Source organism: Pelodiscus sinensis, chromosome 4, assembly GCF_049634645.1.
Source record: "Pelodiscus sinensis isolate JC-2024 chromosome 4, ASM4963464v1, whole genome shotgun sequence".
NCBI lineage: Eukaryota > Metazoa > Chordata > Testudines > Trionychidae > Pelodiscus > Pelodiscus sinensis.
This window is the reverse complement of record NC_134714.1, coordinates 43,970,828-43,991,254: the sequence shown is the minus strand read 5'-3', so window position 1 is coordinate 43,991,254 and position 20,427 is coordinate 43,970,828. Positions and strand designations below refer to the sequence as shown.

Below are 20,427 nucleotides of genomic sequence, written 5' to 3'. Positions count from 1 at the left end.
GGCCCGCCGCGTGAGGGAGGCGGGGGAGCCGGCGGCGCTGGGCGGCGTGTCGGGGGAGCCGGAGAGGGGGGAGCCCGCGGGTGAGGGCGAGTCGGGGGCAGGCGGGGAAAGGAAGCGGGGTGTCGGGAGAGTGCAGGCATTGGGGTGGGGGAGGCGCTACCTGCGTGGGGTGATCGGCCCAGACAGCGACTGACCGACCGTGGGAGAAGGAGAGAGACTCGGGAGAAATTGTGCGGGGCTGGAAGAGCCTGGAGTGGTCATCAAGTCTAGTTCCCCTGCACACTGGCAGGGCCGAGTAACGTAGACCATCCCTGTGAGGTGTCTGCCCAGCCTGGTCTTAGAAACCTCCCCTGGAGGCGTGTTCCAGAGCTTTTTAAAGACCCTTAGTAGTTACAAAGTTTCCTAATATGTAATCGAAAATCTTCCTTGCTGTCCGTTATTTGTCTCACATACAACTGTCGACTTTGAGAATACAGCTGGTCACAGTCTTCCTTGAATAGTAGTAGAGAGGTAGCCGTGTTAGTCTGATCTTGCTAAAACAAAAGGAAAAACTATGTAGCACTTTAAAGACTAACAGGATGGTTTAATAGATGATGAGCTTTTGTGGGCCAGACCCACTTTCTCAGATTGTAGTCCTCTTTGAAACCACCCTTAACCTATTAGAAGACATATTAATGCATCTGACAAAGTGGTTTTGAACCCATGAAAATGTATGCCTGAATAAATCTTTAAGGTGCCACAAGATTCCTCATTGTTTTTGCAGATACAGAGTCACACAGCTATCTGCTGAGACATATTAGAAGACAGTTATCAGATCCTCACCCAGGTCATCTTTTCATCAGATGAAACTTGCCCAGTTTTTACTTTTTCTTCTGAGGTCAGGCTTTTTAAACCTTTTATTTTTTAGGTTCCTCTCCTATGACCTCCAGTGTGTCATTATTACTAAATGTGGCTGAGATACAGTACTCCACCTTTCAGAGCTTAATTTTAATTAAGGAGGTGTTAAAGCTTAAGCAATTAGGTGAGACTCTCACAATTTTTTTTACCTTCAAAACAGATGCACCAAGCCCAGAGATGCTGGGACTATGAACTGCCAAGCCTAGAGATGCCAGTGTTCAGCCCCGGCAAGTCCTGGCACAAATTAAGCCTCGCACAAGTGTCAAGTAGAATAGGCCAATTACCTCCTGTGTCTCAGTCTATGTCTATGCTTAAGGTACAGTGGCTCAGCTACAGCTGCATTTCTAGACACCACAGCCATGCGCAGTGGGTGAACCTAAAGCTAGGGGAGGTGAGCTTTCCAGCCACTTCTCAAGGCCCCATAGGACCAAGCTTCCCACTGTCGTTGTAGGCCTCCAGCCCACCTAAGTTCCCTATAAGCTACATTGCCACGCAGCTATCTTTTTAGCCCCATGCAGGGTGGAAACCTGCAGCAGTTGGTGAAGGGCTGATCCACCCCACCTGCCTTCCAACTTGCTGCAGCCAGGGCTGCCTGGCACTGGCACAGATTCTGCCTTGGGCAGTTGTGGCCCAACTGTGCCACAACTGGAGTGACATAGCCCAGTTCCAGCCCAATCCTGCAGTGGCTGGGGTGACCAGACACTGCTGCAGACAAGACAGCCCAGTCCTGGCCCAGTTATGCCACAGCTGGAGCAGCACAGACAGACAAGCTCCAGCCCAACTCTGTAGTGGCTGGGGCCCAGCTCTGGCTCCCTTCCTCCTCCTCTGCTGCAGCAACACAATCCTAGACGACCCCACTCATCCACCACAGCCCAAACCCACACCTACGGCAGCCCAAACCTCCACTCCCACTGTGGCTAGAGTGGCCTCAAGCTTCCCAATAAGTTTTCCAATAAGTTTTTGGAATGGATTACTTTTTAAATGGATATGTGGATAAAGTCCCCCATTATGATTAGCTCTTTCCAAGGTCTTTCCCTACCAATGTTGGAGCCCTGCAAAGCCCAGCAACAGCACACACACCCTGTGGGGGAGCGCTCTGGGAGCAGGAGTAAGGTTGCCACCTTTTCGAGACTGGATGCCGTTGCCACAAATAGTGTCTGGTTGGCAACCTCAGACAGGAGCTGGGCAAGGAGGAAGGCTCACCTGAAGACTCAGGGGAGCAGGCAGGTGGAAGTGAGCAGCGGAAGTGAAGGCCACAGGATTCAAGAGAAGCCAGCCAGAGAGAAGCAGCAGTTTAAAGGGGAAACTGCTGCTTTCCTTCAGCTGCTGTCTGTGTGGCTGCCCCTGCTCCTCAGTCCTCTGAACTGTGCTCCCACCGCTTGCTGCTTCCCAGTGAGTGCAGGCTTGGTGCAGTCCATGGAGGTGGTGACAGCCAGGGGATGGGGCTGGCAACAGGAACTGGAGCAGAGCTCATAGGAATCAAGGCCAGCTGGGGGGATAGGGTTCGGACCCACCAGAATATATATGCAGCACTCAGCTGCATGGGCATCATGAAATTTGGGGCAATTTGGTGCCCCAAATTCTTGGTACCCCATGCAGCTGCATATTTGCATATATCACATCCTCCTGGACATCACAGTAACTGTATATATTCTTGATTTATAATGTATCATCTGCCTTTTTGTCCTCTGGGTCCTTCCTGACCAAACTGTATCCCCAATACCCGTATTTCAGCCATGAGACTTGTCCCACCAAGATGGCAAAGATGCATTGTGCTTTGTAAGAGCCTGTTACTGGATCATGATTGACTGCTACTGGCAAACAGACCAGGCCATGAAAAGCTGAACAATGTGTATACCCTAGTTTTGAGCAGAACCTACCTAGGTCTGACAGATTCCCTAGGGTTTTTTATAGTTTGGCAATATTTACCTATTTTGTTCTTCTTCCTTGAATTGATTGTGTTAACAGTATGATCATTCTAACATAACAAAACAGATTAAACAGCCAAAAGATTTGAAAAAGTTTGTTGAAAGCAGGAGCTATCCATGAGAACAACTGCAAGAACATTTTCAGATGCAAAGGTCTGATGATATAGAAAGTGCAAAATGTTGTCCTTTCACCTTTCCTTTTGTTAACTGCATGTTTAAGTGACTTCCTTTTGGGACTGTCTCAGCATAAGAAGTGTGCCAAAGCATTACATCTCTTGTCTTTGAGGAGCTAAATGGAATGAAATAAAGTAATTATAATCTAGTATGGGGGTGAAAATCATCAGCACCATAAAGTGAGACTGCATCGTGTTCTTTAGTGTGCCAAACAAAAGGCCCTTAAACAAATTTGAAAAAATAATTAAACAAGATTAAGTGCTAGATTGGACTGAACGAGATTGTTCTGCAGGACATATAATCAGTAACAAAGGATTTCCCCAAAAAGAGTCCTTACAGAAGCCACAAATGAGTGGTCCACTCAGAATGCTATTTGAGGATATTACTGCATGGCACTGGGCGGATTGACAAGAAGAGCTTTTAGGACTGCAAAGAAGTTGTCACTGAAACACTTAAACTGAAATATTTTCAGACTAGCTGGAGTTACCCGGCATTGCTCGGTCCTGCTCCCCGCCGGCCAATTTGCTTCCCCCGCCACCCCTGCTTCCTGCCAGCCTGTTCTCCTCCTCCCGATCTCCCCTCCCCTGGCGAGCCCTGCTCCTGCCGGCCACCCCCCCCCCCGATCTCCACCAGCCAGTCGTGCTGTCCCCACCCTCCCCCGACCAGCTCTTCTTCCCACCAGCCACCCCTCTCCCAATCTTCCCCAGCCAGCCCTGCTGCCCCAGCCACCTCCTCCCCATCCCCCAGACCAGCTCTGCTTCCTGCCGGCCACCCCTTCCCCGATCTCCCCCGGCCGGCCCTGCTGCCCCCGACAAGTCCCCCCGACCAGCCCTGCTTCCCAGCCCCCCACTTCCTCCTAGCCAGCCTTGCTCCCCTCCCGGTCGGTTCCTCTCCCCTCCCTCATCAAGTGTGGCTGGGTTTTTTTTTAAGACTACCTGGTAACTGTAGCCACAGGGGGAAGGGCGGTTGCCCAAGCTGTTGTGTGTGTGGGGGCGGGGCAAGTCCTGGATAGCGCTTTGGGGCCGCAGGTGGCCAGCACATGACCTAGGGTGGGCAGGGCTGCCCCTGCAGCACAGCGCAGCAGCTTATTTTTTATTTTTACAGGTTGAGATTGGGCCCAATCTGGTCCAAAAGTACCTTTAAACCTTCTGGAGGAAAGGTTATCCCACGGAAAGTTTGGTTACGGTAGCTCTTATAGTACCTAAGTTATTAGCGCACAAACTTACAAACATTCTCCTTTATATATTAGATTAGCAAAGAACTGAATACTGTAATTAATGCACATGCATGTAGGTTTGGTGCTGTCCTGCAACAAGATTGTTCAGTGACAGATGTTTCCAAAACACTGACTAAACACAATAGGCCTATGTTCAGCTTGAAGAATAAATTCCAGCAATTATTTAGTAAGCTAGAAGGGTTTACAGCTGAGATAGAAACAGAGCGTAAACAGAGCATTCATTACCATGCTGTGTTAAAGAAGCCATGTGAAAATTATAATACAATTGCAAAAGTACTCGTTAAGAGTGGAATTCATGCTTGGTGAGGGCAATGTAGTTGAACTTGGAAAAATTAGATTTCTATTTTTTTTTTACAATGTTCACAATACCAATGTTTATTTTTAAGCTTTTTATTATTATGGATTTAAATGTTCACAGTTGCACAAAATTATGTGTCTTTAGTATTTTTATATCTATGTAAATTTTCATATGTCAGGGAGATTATGGGGGATATAGATAATTATTTAATGACAGTAAATGTTGAGATTTAAAAAGTTGAAGCTTTATAACTATTAAAACACAAATTGTCAACATCACATCAAAATATACCAAATAAATATCCATCAATCAAATTCTGTGTTCTCACACAGCATTTTTCTTTGCTTCTCTATACATTTCTGTTATTGATGGAAATATTTTTTCATGGTTCTGTATGTGTATGGTGAAACTGACATTTACCAATAAAAATCTAATTCTTCCAAATCTAATTATAGTGAATCTGCTTTCAAGAGAACTTATGAAAGCAAGGTGCTGTAGGTAGAATAGTTTGAAGTAAGCATGACTCAAGTACTATCCATTTTTAGACAAAATTTGACAAACTCAAACAAGAAACATGAAATTACCCAATACTGTAAGGCTACGTCTATACTGCGCTCTCTTGCGCAATAAAATATGCAAATGAGGTGAAGCAGTGTTAATGAGCCACCATATTTGCATAAGGGGCTTTTGTGCAAAAAGGAGCCATCTACACAGTCCTTTTTGCGCAAAAACCCCCTCTTGTGCAAGAGCTGTTCTGCCTGAAAAAAAGCAGCAGAACAGCTCTTGTGCAAGTGGAGGTTTTTATGCAAAAATTCACCACTTCGCCTCATTTGCATATTTTATCGCGTAAGAGAGCGCAGTATAGACATAGCCTAAAAGTCTGAGACAAATATTCTCAGGCTATATCTACACTGCAGAGTTTTGTAGAAAAAATGGCCGATTTTCCAACAAAACTTGCAGAGAGTCCACACCTCAAGTGCATTTTTGTGCAAAAACATCAAAAGAACAGAGGGGGTTTTCCAACATAGGTATTCCTCATTCTACGAGGAAGAATGCCTTTTTGCGAAAGAGCTATTTTGCAAAAAGGTGTGTGTGGACCGGGAAGAGGGGTTTTTTGCACAAAAAGAGGAAAAAACACAGGTACCCTGCTGGTCTAGATGTAGCCTCAGAGTCCTTTTGGAACTACGGAGATGTAATTGCTGCATATGATGAGATTCTGTACAAAGGACATTATGGTACAATACTACACATCATGGGAGCTGAGTATGCAAAACATAACCAAAATGAAAAATCTAAGAACGAAGCCTGAGGTATCATATTCTGGACAGACATGAAAGCAACAAAAGTCATCTGCAAATGAGATTTACAACAATAAAAATGGATGCCAATGCAAGGAAGCCACATGAGATTTCTTAATTGCCTTTTTTCTGAGGTTGGAATAGGAACTATTGAAATTGAACGGGAAAGATTAATTCCTATTAGTGGGCAATTATTTTTTTTTAAATTATCTGTTGCATACTATATTAAGAAGCAATATAACACCATGTTGAGTCAATACAACCTTAACTTTGCTGTGTCAAAGGTAAAACTCACTGAAATCTTGTTGGTACATTACACTGAGAGAGTCTTTTAAAAAAAATAGGATTCATTATATTTTTCTATTCTACATAGCTGAAAGTTTCTTCTTCCGCAGAAATCTTATGCTATGTAATGATACCATGTGATTAAGATTAAGATAGAATAGTGTTTGTGAGCCAGATGAGATTAAACTGATTTTAAAGGCACATTTGATTTTTTTTCATCAGGAGTTGATTAAGGAAGCAAGAAGCTCTTCAATTTTGTTTTTAGGATCATAGCCTGAAGGACCACAGTAACTGCATTTAATTTCAGTGTGTTGGAACAAAGTTTGCTTCTGATAGCCCAGTCACACACAGACTGTTGGTTTCCATAATTTTTCAGGGCATCTCCTACCCTCGTTATATATGTGCCATAGTGCTATCCCCTAGAATAATGCAGAGAGGGGCACTGATGCAGGAATATGCTCAAAGGGTAGAGGAAAAGGTCACCAAATTACGGAATACTAAACAAAATCCCCATAGTGCCTAATGAAAGCTTGGAATAGGTGTGTTACTTTGTTGTCCATATTTCATAAAGGACCTATTTTTAATTTTAATATTAATTCCTATACTAACTAACAGGGCGCTTTATCAATTCTCAGAAACTTCATTCTGTACTGAAAGATGTAATTTGGGACAGGGTAAATGCCACTTTTCATATATACCGAAGAAGTTGATTCCCTACTTTAAATGCAAAACTATTTAAGTATGGAGTTACTATTGATGCCTTCATAATAATATCCCCACATCACTCTGGGAACAAATTGTATTACATTTACATAGAGTGCATTTCACCATGTATTTCAAAGGAATCTGCATGCCAGGGACAAGCACAGATTCAGTAAATAGTACCAAGCTAAGCTTTACATAGAAGGCCATGCTAAATGGCTCTATCCAGATTGAAGCCACATCTGTGCGACTCAAAAAAGCTTTGCTGGCTATTTGCAGACCTATATTAGGCACAGCTCTCTAACGACCTCCTGAGAGGGGCACATCTAACTGGTGTACTGCAAAAAATACCCAAAACTTTTAATAGCAAGGCCGTTGCATACTACCCAGATGTAGGATGCTTGGCAGTAAAGGAGACAATTAAATGGCATGTTTGTTGGATGTCATCCACAAACTGCACTCCGTGGTGACTTGAGTGTTATCAATATTCCCCTTTAGGAAAGGGGAAGTTGGCCTAATGAAGACTGAATCAGCAGGATACATTCATACCCTTTGCAGAGATCAGTGTACAAGAAGGCAGGAATGGGAAGCAGTGAATGAGCACTGGGAAGTACCTTTTCTCCATAGGCACATGAGGGGAGCACTTGTCCCTGGCAGAAAGTCAGCCTGGCACGTGGAGAGAAGGACTATTAATAACTTTTCTAAAGAGAGACTTCTCCTGGGCTTGGTGTCTCATCTAGACCACAGCAGATGTTGCGACTGTGAAAATATGCAACTTCTGCATTCTGGGGTTCCCTAGGAAGGGACAGGCTCAGCAACTGGGCTCAATTTAGGACCTGGAAGAGAGAAACAGAAGTCTCAGAAACACTGATTTTCTCAACATCAGTCAGCGACAAAAAAGCATCCTAATTGTAGCAGCCAAAGACAAATGGCCCTGGCAAGGTCTAAGCAATGCTGAAAAGAATGTGGTTAACAATTTCACACTCATCAATGTTTGATATGGAAGCAGAGACAAAAGCAGCATCAGACAGGCCCTGTAGCTGCCATGAGGACAGAAACAAGGGTTGTGGGGATGGATAAGCAGGTGGAGGCACATTTGCCCTGACATGGGGACTAGGAAGAGCTAATTAAGAGTGGATATATAGGAGCAGCATAGAAGATAATTTTGCTGTGCAGTGGGAATAGAAATGCTCCAGAAACCCTCTTTAAGGTCAGCTGGGAATGATTAACAGGTGCTGGTGCTTGCCTTCTGGGAAGGGTGAAATTCATTCTGGAGTCTGCTTTGTACCTGAGTCAGCTCTGAGTCAGCAAGGCAGCTTTAGGACTGGGGGATTTCCAAGTCGCCAAGGCTGAAATCCCCTGGGATGTCAGACTAGACAGGGTGCTCTTCCTTCTGACCTTGCTGGGAGCCCCTGCTTCCTCTTTGTGCAGGAGCTCCAGCTGCCAATGTGGGTTATTTCTGGGCGTAGGGACAATTGTGAATGAGCAACATTTGAGGCACTTTTGTTGCCAAAATCCCCATTAGACCACACGAGTGCCAGGGCTCCTTGCTGCTGTTCAAGGGAAGAGTATTCATTCCTGAGATCTTCCTAATGATTTAAATATCATGAGGGATACCTGGACTGAGTGCAAAGCTCATTATTGTACCCCGCTCCCCAAGGGCATTCTCAGGAGACTCCCAGCCACTAAACTGCAGCAGAGGTTGCAGATTAACTCTGACCCCTATCCATCTGACCAGCACAGATACCACTGATGTGCACGACTCTTTTGGATAATCCCACAGGGATCCCAACCTGAAATTTAGTTCCCACTAGAAACAGAGAGTAAACATGCTGCTCTCCATAATAAATGTTCATAATATTCTACATTCATGTATTACTTATGGCACCATTGTTGTGCAATTGATCTCCCAAGAGATGGACCAAGGAACAGAGGTACTGGAGTGCAGGGTGTTTTCTTGTCCTCTCAAGATTTCTGCTGGAGGCACAAAGGTTACATTTCTTTAGAGCTGTGCTACCTTCACCTCACTAACAGCAGGTAGTTCAAAGCCTCTTATCTGCTTTCAGCTTCCCTTGAGTAGGTTCCCCTGTATAAAGCAATGATGGTGCTGCATGATGAGGGTGCAGTATAACCAGACGGTGTGGATAGGACATAAGTATTATGCGATGTTGCACAGCTGGGATGTGAGGAGCAATTACTCCCCTTCTTAGATGATTTTTCATCATTAATGAAAGTGGGGATTTAAATTTTTAAAAAAGAGGAAATGTGGTATATGAGTCCCTAGCAGTATGGTAATCTGGACTCTTTTAGTTTTTGTCGAGATAACTGACTTCCGCCAGTATTCCACAATTCCTGACCTGATGGCTGTGCTCAGTGTTTTGTGATCTCTGCTGCACTGCAGGCATGCGCTGCCTCCCCCCCCCCCCTTTCAAAGCTCTGGGTTAGTATCTGACAGCTGAGTGAGTTGCTCTGTTTGGAACAAACAAAGAGCAAATAATTGGAATGCTACTGTTTTTCCTGCTAGCAGCAGAGTGGCAGGCAGACTGTTGCTGCAGAGGGAGGGCTGGAGACACTGCTGTGCTACTTTAACATCCTTAGCACGGAGAGCTCATAGAGCTAGGAAGGAATCCCAAGAAGTGCAGAGATCAGCTCTGCCTTTCCACAACACTGCACTGTGGGATGATTATCCACGTTGCTTTGCTCTCTCTATCGACAGGGTGCTAGCAATGTGGCCATGAAATGTTGACAATGGGAGGCAGAAAAAACAGTTTGACTGGTTTTCACTTTGGGCAACTTTTGCATGTCGACAGCACTTTCATTGCCAACCCTTCCCAGTGTAGACATAGCCTAAGTCTGAGACAAGAGAGAACAGATGGATACAGGTAGACCAACAGAGAAGTACAAGGAAACAATATTGATCAGCATGGCAGGCAGTGGTATCAGTATACCAACAAACCATCCATTGTCAAGTGTTTTTTTAGATATTGTAAAGAGGAGTTATATGGAGAGATGAGAAGTTGCAGAATGAGGTAGCTATGTGGGTGTTTACAGGGACTGCCACTGAAGTATGAGGGGTAGCATGGGGGAAAGCATAAAGGTGCTTATTTGCAGATGAAATTAATGAGTCTTCATTATTGTCTGGCGATGGTGCCTTGAAGTACTGTACCATACATTGGTTAAAAAAGGAGATGATAGGCAGACATGGATCCTCACTAATGACAGGCCCCCAGAAATAGTGTGTGACTCTCTTTGCCTTTGATGACCTGGAAACATTTTCCTTCCTTACCATTTCCAGTTAGCCAGGGTAGAGTCAAGACAGGACTGAGCCCTGATGGGTATGGAGCCCTCACCGGTCATGTCACACTTGGCTATTTCTCACCTTTCCTTTTCTGGGTCACTAATTCTCAGGGACTTATGGGGGAGATGAAGAGAGATTTCTTTCCTTCTCTTTGACTTTTCAAGTCCAGAGTGAGAAGCTGCTGCTATGATTGTCTAGCTTGATTCTTGCTGTGCTGCTATTTATACCTCTGATTCCTGCCTAGAGCAACCTACTGAGTTCTGAGCCATCTCTCCAAGGCCAGAGGCTTCCAGCACTGTCGCAAGGTGGGGGTGGATGGCAGAACCCCTGCGGATGGAGGCATACATTATTTTCATTAATGGATGCATGTGTCTCAGAACAGAAAAGTATTTTTAAACCTTATGTACTTTTTTTCTTCTTCTCTGTAGCTAATAATTAGCACTTAGATTTTCCCTAGGGCTCTTGTCCTTTTCAAAGTGCTTTACAAATATTAACTCCATCAGTCTTCATGAACTGCCATTTCACCTCCAGAATATTGGTGAAGGGCATTATCCTCAGGTAAAGAAAAGAGAAATTAAGACATATCCAGAGGGAAAGATCTACCCAAGGTCACAGAGCAGGTAAGCATCTGAGCTGGAGTTATAACTCATTGCCTGGCTTACTATCCTGTGCTCAGATTACTGAACATAACAACATTAAAGCTCAGACTGAAATGTTCAGACATACTGAGATTGGACACCTATATCAGGTTTAGGCACCTAACATATGATTTGACCTGATTTTTAGATGTACTGAGCATTTCCAGCTCCTGTTGCAATTCACAAGAGTTGTGTTCAGCACTTCTGAAAAGTGATCCAAAGCTCACTGAGTTTTCCCTTCAATATAGATGTAGGTGGCTATCATAGGACTGTGTGAACATTTTGCCTCAGTTCTGTTTGAGAAGGTTCTGCCTTCACATACAGCATTTTCTGATTTTGTTTTTCTGCCACTTTCCAAGTAACATATAGTTTGTCCCTCCACAAGACGGCAAGGGTCTGGGAGAGTCACCGCCAGCTCTGGGGCACCTCTCCACCAGGCAACTACTGCAAGTCTGCAAGGACCACCCCACTGCATTACAACTGTTGTACAGGTCACTCATCAGAAGCACATGTGCTTTGCAGCTTATATGCTCAAGGAGTCACTCTTACAGGGAATATCCTCTGAGCTTCACCTGCTTCAGGGCTCATCAGCTGTTTCTGAAGCAGGCTTGCTGGAGTTCAGAGCCGTGGGTGAATAGCTGGGAAATGCCAGCTTGTGTGCAAACATGTTAGGCTTTTTTCCCCAAGAGGCAGGGATTTGGTTTGGAACATTCTTATGACCATCTAACAGTAATGTCTCAGTCCTCTCCCCTCATTCTCTTCCCTATCTCTGTGCTTGCACTCACACCCTATTCCTAGTGACAGATTCTTTATGAAAGCTCTGGCAGCCCGAGCAGTTGATGGCAGAGCCCTGAGCCTGGCTCCCTCTGTCTCCCTGGAGTCCCTGTGCAGACGTAGGTGAACGTCATTGCCTGCTCTAATTTTATCCATGTTTGATGGAGGAGACTTAACTGAGCAGCAGGGAGGCAGCTATTTTGGTTTTCTCTGTGGCTCTGGGTTATATAAAGCATTCTGCCATGACCTGCATTGCTTTGGAGCTCTCTCATTCTCCCTCTCTCAGACACAGTATGTCATCAGCTCAGATTTTTACACCCTTAGCTCTTGGAGGCTAAGATGTGTGTGCATACATGGAGACTGTTTCTTGCAGGTACGTCGTATGTATGTGCACATGGGGCTTGGACATCATTAGCATGTTGTGTGGAAAGCATATGAACATCTATCTAGGATGGTGCAGATGGTACTGGGTCCTGCCGTCAGAGCAGGGGACTGAACTAGATGACCTCTCGAGGTCCCTTTCAGTTCTCGTGTTCTATGATTTTATGATTTGCAGAAACACTCTGAGTCCTGTCCATTTCTTACATATGTGCTGTGTTTGTTTTTGTGTGTATATATATATATACATATATATATATATATATAGCATGTGCTCGTGGAGTTTTAGATCTTTTAACTCCACCATATAGGAGAATGTGGCCACGTGACAAGCATAAATGCATGCATGTAAAACAGCACCTCCCACAGGTTGTCAGCAGGGTTTGAATCCAGGACATTTAGCACCAAAGCACACTATCACTTGAGCTAACAGAGTAACTCCATTAGTTTGCAGCCGTAGCAGGCTGTTATCTCTCTATGGACTAGCTGCTATACAGAAATTAGACAAATACAAGTGCATCTGTATGCATATTCTCATGAACCTTAGATCTTGTTCCTCAGCTATATACAAGCATGGGTGCTGCTCAGGTTCCATTCCTGGCACAATTCTGTCCCAGCCAGGGTTCCAGTAAGTTCCCTGGAAGAACCATCTGTTCCTTCACAGGATATTTAAAGGTACATGAGACAACATAATGTGGTCTGATTCCTCTTAAAGGGACAGCACCCATAGCATCACCTCCCCTTTTCTCTTACAACCAGGGCCAAATATGGGGCATGGGACAAACCCTTCACCACAAGCCCTACCCTGCCCCACTTCACCCTTCTCCAAGCCCCAACCCTGCTCTACCTGTGCCCCTCCTCCTCTTGTCCCTGCTCTGCTCCCTCCCACGCCCATTGCACCCCAAGCCCCCTCATCATGTGACGCAACCCTGGGCATTACCTGGGAGGGCCTGGCATGGGGCAGTAGCAACAGGGATCACCCCCTCCACACTCACTGTAGTGGTGGGAGCTAAAGCTACCTGGCAGCCTGCTCTGCTTCACCCTGCCACCCTCACCCAGTTGGGTTGATCCCCCAAGCAATGAAGGGCTCCGGGGAGTGGACTGGGGCCAAGAGCAGGGCACTTTGCTTTCTGCTGCTGTGGTGAAATGGAGTGACCCAGCTGGGGGATGGGCAGTGGAGCAGAGAAGTCTGCAGGGTAGCTCCACCTCCCACCCCTACAGTGAGTGTATAAGAGCAACCCCTGATGCTTTCCCACACCAGGTCTGCCCTCAGGTAATCCCCCACCATGGTCCATCCATAGGATGGTTGAGGCAGCAGCCATGGGGGGCCCCAAAGCTTTGCCTACAACTCAAAGGGAAATGTTGAAGAAAGAAGACACTTAGCTTATAATCCCTTTATGATACATCAAAGTAGGAACACCGGAAACCAAAATTCTATAAGAAGAAATGGCAGGTGGGGAAAGAAGAAATGAGATGAGATGAGCAGGAAGGGGAGATGAAGGGAAAAGTGATGACAGCAGATCAGAGACTGGGGAAAGGAAGAAGAGGACCAGAGTAAGGAGAAGGAAGGAAGAGCAAAAGAGATGGAAGCAAGACAGCATGATTTTTTCCTAAGCTGGAAGCCCACAATACATCCAGTCAGCATAGATGTAGTTTAACTTCTATATTTAGAGGGACAGAGACAATGGGGGCCAGGTGGAGTCATGTGGCCCCCAGAGGTGATGGGAGAGCTGCAGAGTCATATGCCCCAAGGGGCAGAAGTGACATGGTGGGGTCATGTGAGGTCACATGTTCCCTCAGATTTCTGCCTTCCATTTAGCACAGAGGTTTTCAAACTGTGCAGCCTGCTGGGACATGTCCTGCTGTTTCAACACATTCACCTACTGCCAGGAGCTGGCAGATTAGAAATGGGCAGGAGCCACCCAGCTCACTCAGGCCACTGGCTCTCCCCACTGTGGAAGCCAGAGCATTGGTTGGCTGCCTGCCCAGTGGCCATCCCTGTCCTCCTCTCTGGGCTAGACTGCCTCTGCACAGCCAGGAGCTCCAGGGCAGCAGTGAGTGAGCACCTCGGGGAGCATCTCATGGCAGCCAAGCTCTGCAGTCAGGAGCCAGCTCCAGGGTAATGGTCTCCTCCCACGGAGAGGCAAGAGCATGTTGGGGGCAGAGCTCAGAGCTGTGCCACCAGCCTGCTTGGGAAGTGTCCAGCTGTGTAGAGGTAGTTCACCTCAGGGAACAGGGTAAGAAGGGTTGTTGGGCAGCCAGCCATTGCCCTGGCTCCCAAGACATGAAGGGACAGGGGCCTGAGTGGGCCAGGTGGCTCCCATTAGCTTCTAATCTGCCGGCTCCTGGCTGGAGGTGATGGTTGTTAAACAAGAGGGCACATTCCCCTTGGGGGCCCTTTGATAATGACCCCTACTCTTCCTTCTTTCCCCCCATTAAGTCCAGCTCTGCTCCTACCCTGATGCCACCTCTCATCTCAAATACTCCAGCACTTGTTTCCAACCCCAGGATGAGTAGCCTCCTCCTTGACAGAAGCAAAGCTCTAAGTCATGTGTTTCTCTTCTCTCATTTCTGAGCTCCCTTTCTCCTCGCCAAATCTTCCTTGAGCTCTAGCTCAGCCCTGTTCTCTGATTCTGCTGCTTCATCACTGTTGCTTCCTCCTGCATAGCTCCCTAGAAGACTCACATCTCTTTCCCAGGCTGCTCAGATCATCTTCTTCCCCCACCACACACAAACACAATTATACTCCCCTTCATCCTTCTTCTACCTCCTGACCTTCATTAGCCACTGTCACAGCTGAAATCCCCAACCTAGCACTTCGAGTGTAGGTAATGGGGTCTGGCTAGGAAAATAAAAACTTTGTCAAATCCCATCTCTGCAGTTCTCAGAGCCAAAAAAATGTTTTCCTGATTTCAGTTTCTCCTGAAATCCAGTAGCACTACCACCACCAAGTGTACCCTTTTTTCCAGGAAAGAAATCACTTGGAATCTCTTCCCTGAGGGCAAAACCCCTAACCTCCTTTCCCCAAGGAGTTGGAAAACAAACAAGAACACTCAGGCAGAGAACAATGAACCTGTGCTCTCTCTCCAATAATGTGTCTGCAGCCAAGCCCTTAAGTTTAAGGACACAAAAGATCAACCAATACTAGTTAACAGAACAAAAAAAAAGGAAACGCTTTTATTATTAAAACAAGACTATCGTTGCAAGCATAGTAAATGACTTGGTGTTAAAAAGCCATGAATTGAAACAAAACTCAAGGATTCTCCCTAGGATTAATTCTTGATTACAAGAGAAAGAAAAAAAGACAATTAACCATCTCAGACATAATTTCCAAACCCCGAATAAGGAAAACAATAAATCTGACGGACAACCTAAACTTTTTCCTACTCACACATTCTGATGAAGCCAGGGGATCTGTTTGAGGGAAGTTAATTTCTTCCCTTTGTGCCTGAAGAAGATTCCCGTCTCTCTCTAACAAAGGAGACTGCTTCCCCCGGTTTGAAATTCTTTAGCTGCATTACATTGGCTCAATGCCCAAAGCCCCCTCCCTCAGGTGCAGAATAGCTTAAGGTTAGCTTAACCCTTTCCTCACTCTCCAGGTAAGTTAAGCTCTCCTTTGCAGCTCCCATTCGTGACAGCCATATATAGCACTTGCGTTCCTAGGTGCAGAACAAGATACACCCCTTCTGTAAGAGAAGGAACAGATTGTGGTCCAGCTCCAAGAAAAGCAAATGAAGCCTCTTCTGGGCACGTGCATTCTCAGAGTCTTTCTCTCACTTCCTGCTTCTCTGAATACCCTGTACTTTCTGTTCTCTAAACTCCCTAGCAATAATTATTTCATCCCTGGAAACAGTGTCTTGCCCCCAGTGTCTCTTTATACCCCCAACTCATTCCTACTCAGTCAAATCTGACTGACTTCAGTTCACCCTTTAACCCTGTCAGAGGAAAAGATTGACCTTTTGCAGATAAAAACAATTAATCTTCAGACTTTTGAACAGTCTTTGTGCGGATTTGGACAAATGACTTAATTTGGAAAAATAAAACCATTTGTATCTTGAGGCTAAGCAGACATCACTCCTAAACCAACCAGTAGCATAGATTATATGGACCAAGCACCAGCCATCTTATTCTGATCCACATTCCAATCTCAGACAGACATTCTGTTTATCAGTGCTTTTGCCGACAAAATACTTCCATCCCCAACGAGCAGGCTTTGCTTTTTTGACAGGAGAGCATTCCTGCCAAAAAAGCAGAGTTAACCATAGCAAAACTTTGTCATTCATGAGTGGGAGGGAGGATTAAACATCTGTGAATGACAAAAGTTTTGTCACTCAAGTTCGAGTGTAGACATACTCACAGTGATGCTACTGAACCCCTAGCCGTCTTTCAGCACAATGCCCAGCTACCCAATATACATCAATTAGAAGGGAAACATGACAGAACCCTGTGGAATATTTGGGGAAAATAAACAAATATTCAACATCACTTTCATGGATCCCTGAGGGAGAAAAGTGCAGAGCCACACAAACTCAACTCCCACCCTTACCGGTGTCTGTCAACAGGATTATTGCCTCAAGGCCAACAGTAGCAAACTGTTTTGCCAGGATGGCCTTCTTGTCCACAACCCGCTTTGAAAAAGGGAGAGTCTGAGGATAAATGGCAAGATTCACACCATTGTGTTGGTTATCACTTCAGTGAGAAATGCTGAAAGGAAAGGACAGTCCCATCAGTGGAACTTAGATCCCTCACTAAGATTTATAAGATGAGAAGGAGCAGGTCCATCTCACAGGCTATTCCTCAGTCATCTCCCATTACTTCAGAGGGCAAAAACTGCCAACAGCTCATAGGGCAGGACCCATGCCAGATAGACATAAGCCTCAGCTAAAGAAGACTGTGTTTACCTCCCCAACTCCAACATGGTTCTGACACTCTGGAGGCAGCCTATCCCCAAGCCCTAAGGCTGCGTCTAGACTGGCAAGTTTTTCCGCAAAAGCAGCTGCTTTTGTGGAAAAACTTGCCAGCTGTCTACACTGGCCGCTTGAATTTCCGCAAGAACACTGACTTCCTACTGTCTGAAATCAGTGCTTCTTGCGGAAATACTATGCTGCTCCCGTTCGGGCAAAAGTCCTTTTGCGCAAAGCTTTTGTGCAAGAGGGCCAATGTAGACAGCTCAGATTTGTTTTGCGCAAAAAAGCCCCGATCGCGAAAATGGCGATCGGGGCTTTTTTGCAGAAAAGCGTGTCTGGCACGGACGCTTTTCCGCAAAAGCACTTTTTGCAGAAAAGCGTCCGTGCCAATCTAGACGCTCTTTTCCACAAATGCTTTTAACTGAAAACTTTTCCGTTAAAAGCACTTGCAGAAAATCATGCCAGTCTAGATGCAGCCTAAGAGAAAAGTATTCCCTTATATATGGGATGAAATGTCCCCCCTTCTATTAAGGAAATACATTCCACAACTCCCTCCTCATCCTCTTCTGATATGGATTTGATGCTGTAAATGCAGATGAGACTGAATTTAAGAAGACTTATCAGCAAAGTAATAGGAAAAGCCATGACCTTGAGGACACTGGGGGGTGAAGAGGAAACTATCTTTGCCTTCATCACACTTCTGAAAGAGGACTTCAAACATCTCTGTATTTCAGCTGGTCAGTGTCAGAGTGTGATTCCTGCTTCAGGGAATATAGCCTCCTCTCAGCATCTTCCTCTCTGACTTTACACCTTCTCACATGTTACTATCCCTCAAGTATACAGGTAGTTGCTGGATGCTTTCTGGCACACATTCATTACCTAGGAAACACAGAGGCTGCGTCTAGATTGGCATGATTTTCCGGAAATGCTTTTAATCGAAAAAAGCACCTTTTGCGGAAAAGCGTCTGTGGCCAATCTAGACGCGCTTTTCTGCAAAAAAGCCCCGATCGCCATTTTCGCGATTGGGGCTTTTTTGCGGAAAACAAATCTGAGCTGTGTACACTGGCCCTTTTGCGCAAAAGCTTTGCGCAAAAGGGACTTTTGCCTGAACAGAAGCAGAATAGTATTTCCGCAAGAAGCACTGATTTCTTACAGTAGGAAGTCAGTGCTTTTGCAGAAATTCAAGCGGCCATTGTAGACAGCTGGCAAGTTTTTCTGGAAAAGTGGCTGATTTTCTGGAAAAACTGGCCAGTCTAGACACAGCCAGACAGCTTGTGGCTTGTCCATGAAAAGTAAATGGTAATTCCCACCACACCCTTTGCCTGCCTCGGGCTCTGGGATGAGGGTATCCCCAGACGTAAGCACTGTTCATGGTTGTGGTGCAGAAATCATCCCTCAAAAACCAGTGGGTTGAGCCTGCTACCCTTTGTCTGCCAAGTCAAACAGTGCTGACATAAAACACCTAATGATGACAACAGCGTAGGGGTGGGAAAGAACCTGACTTTCAGTTTGCCAGCCTCAACAGGTTGAGGTGCTGGGTATTCCCACCCTGTAGGCACCTGATGTACCATATGTGCCTCTAGACAGAGACTCTATGTTTTGTCCTTTCTCATCTAGCAGCTGTACGTGCACAGCTTGTCATGCCAGTATTTTCATTTTTAGGAAACCTCCTGGCTTGTGTGACCCACCCATGTGAGGGCATCATATCAGGAATTACCTGTAGGTGGGTCTCCCCAGCTTTATCAGACTGGGAAATCTCCCTGCTTTGTGTGTGTCACATAAAAGGGATTTCTCTACTGAACATCGCACAGCAAGAACCTGATGTGAGAAGAAAAAATAAACACCCTTAGCCCCAGTACACATAACCCTGCAAACAGGAAGCATATGCGTTGGAGGAGGATGGACAAAAGCTGTGCAGGAACAGCTATGGTAGCTGAGGATCATAGCTAGCCACCTCTCCCACAGCTAGCAACCTCAAAGGCTGAGGAGGGGACAATCATGGTTATCACAGGGGCCAATGTCTGCCCCAGCCTTTTTGCAAGGGCCAGGCCCTCTCAAAGGACTTAAAGCCAGGAGAGAAATGGGCCTTTTTGCTTCTTTCTGAAGAAAAAGTCCAGAGAGCTCTGTAAGTTTTAAGTTACTTCTTCCAGAACATGGGTCTTTTCAGACACGGTAGGGTCGGGAGGCCCTGTTCTGGCAGAGCCCGGGAGCCGCGGGTCTCCCTTGGCTTTGCGAGGGTGCGGCCTGGGCTCTCCCAACCCTGCGGGAGGGAGGTCCGGGTGGGGCGCAGGAGAGAGCTGACACGAGATCAGGAGATAGACGGGCCCAGGAATTGCCCAGCACGCCCCAGACAGAGCCCGCAGTTACGGAACAGACACACCCGCCATTCCGCACCCGTCTAATCACAACTACAAACAAACAAACAACAGCCGCTCCCGTTGTCATAGTGACTAGGCCCTACCCTCCACTAGCTGCTATGGTAACTAGGCTCCACCCCTCCTGTTCCCATAAGGACTGGGCCCTATCACCTCCCCTCCCCGCGACGCCGCGTCTGCGTCGCCCGCGAGCGCTGAGGGAGGAGGGAAAGGATGATGACGTCTCCCGGCCGTTGACATGGGAACTACGCACTCACGTCAACATCTTTGTATGTTTTCAACGTTCCGTCGTCTCCAGGGCAACGTCAGGCGGCCGGCTTGGCCCAGCAACAGCGCGAGGATTGGCCGGGGGGGGCAAGCCCGCGCGGGGCCCTCTCTCTTGGAAATGCGGGGGTCCGTAGCAGATTGGGCGGGTGTTGTGGGGTTTGCTCCGGGCCCTCCAAGTGTCCGGGCCCTCGCCCTGGATCGGCCTTTCCTCTGCTAGGAGCAAAGAATGAAACAGCCCCCCAACCCTGAACTCCATCAGGATTCGACCTCGCGGTCTCCTGTTCATGATGTGCACCTATATGTGCCTGTACATTGAGCGTTGTTGGCCATGCACCTGCGTGTGTGTGTGGGGGGGGGGGAGAGAGTTGTGCTCATGCGTGCCTGCATGTTGAGTGGGGTTGGTCATGTACCTGTGTGCATGCTGGTGCATGGAGTGTGTTGCACAACATGCGTGCATGCATGTAAATGCTCCTGCGCTTATGCCATGTGTGTCTGTGCAAATGACCAGTAGGTTCGTGTGTGGCCATGCACATGATCATTTCCTAGCAAGGAAGCAATACCATTTTTCTCAAAAACAGTTGGCAGTGGAGCTATCTAGTGCAGCAAAGGCTATTCTCTTTCTCCAAGCTGCCTTCTCCTAACTTGGCTCCATTCATACACATCCCTTTTTTTTCTGATTCAGCCCACACTTCCTCGCAGAAGCAGCTTTTCATTATTTCCTTTACCCCTCATGTAAAAATAATCATGTTTGTTTCTAGCAGGAGGCATGCATATATAGTACCCCAGTCCAGAGGATTAACAACATATGGGGCAGGTCAAGTTTTAGGGGTTGTGATTCCTGCTTGTGTGTCTCCCACTCTGGAAATATGTAGGTTCCCCTTTCTACAGCTGGGGCTAGGGATGGACACTGACTTGTGTTTAATTAAGCCTGAAAGGCAGCCCACAAAGGTGGGAAGGAAGAGGCTGGCATC

At 46.4% G+C, this 20,427-nt stretch overlaps 1 long non-coding RNA gene across 2 annotated transcripts; it reads right to left on the bottom strand.

The window, feature by feature from the left end:
- Nucleotides 1–17,468: 17,468 nt before the first annotated feature.
- On the bottom strand, nucleotides 17,469–19,778 carry LOC112544897 (uncharacterized). 2 transcript variants are annotated; one of them, XR_003088259.2, is made up of 3 exons: nucleotides 19,276–19,778; nucleotides 18,532–18,632; nucleotides 17,469–17,693 (listed from the first exon to the last, which is right to left on the bottom strand). It is a non-coding gene; the product is annotated as an uncharacterized LOC112544897 (long non-coding RNA). The 2 variants fall into 2 exon arrangements; XR_012903378.1 differs by having other exon boundaries at nucleotides 19,343–19,778.
- Between the last annotated feature and the right edge of the window lie 649 nt (nucleotides 19,779–20,427).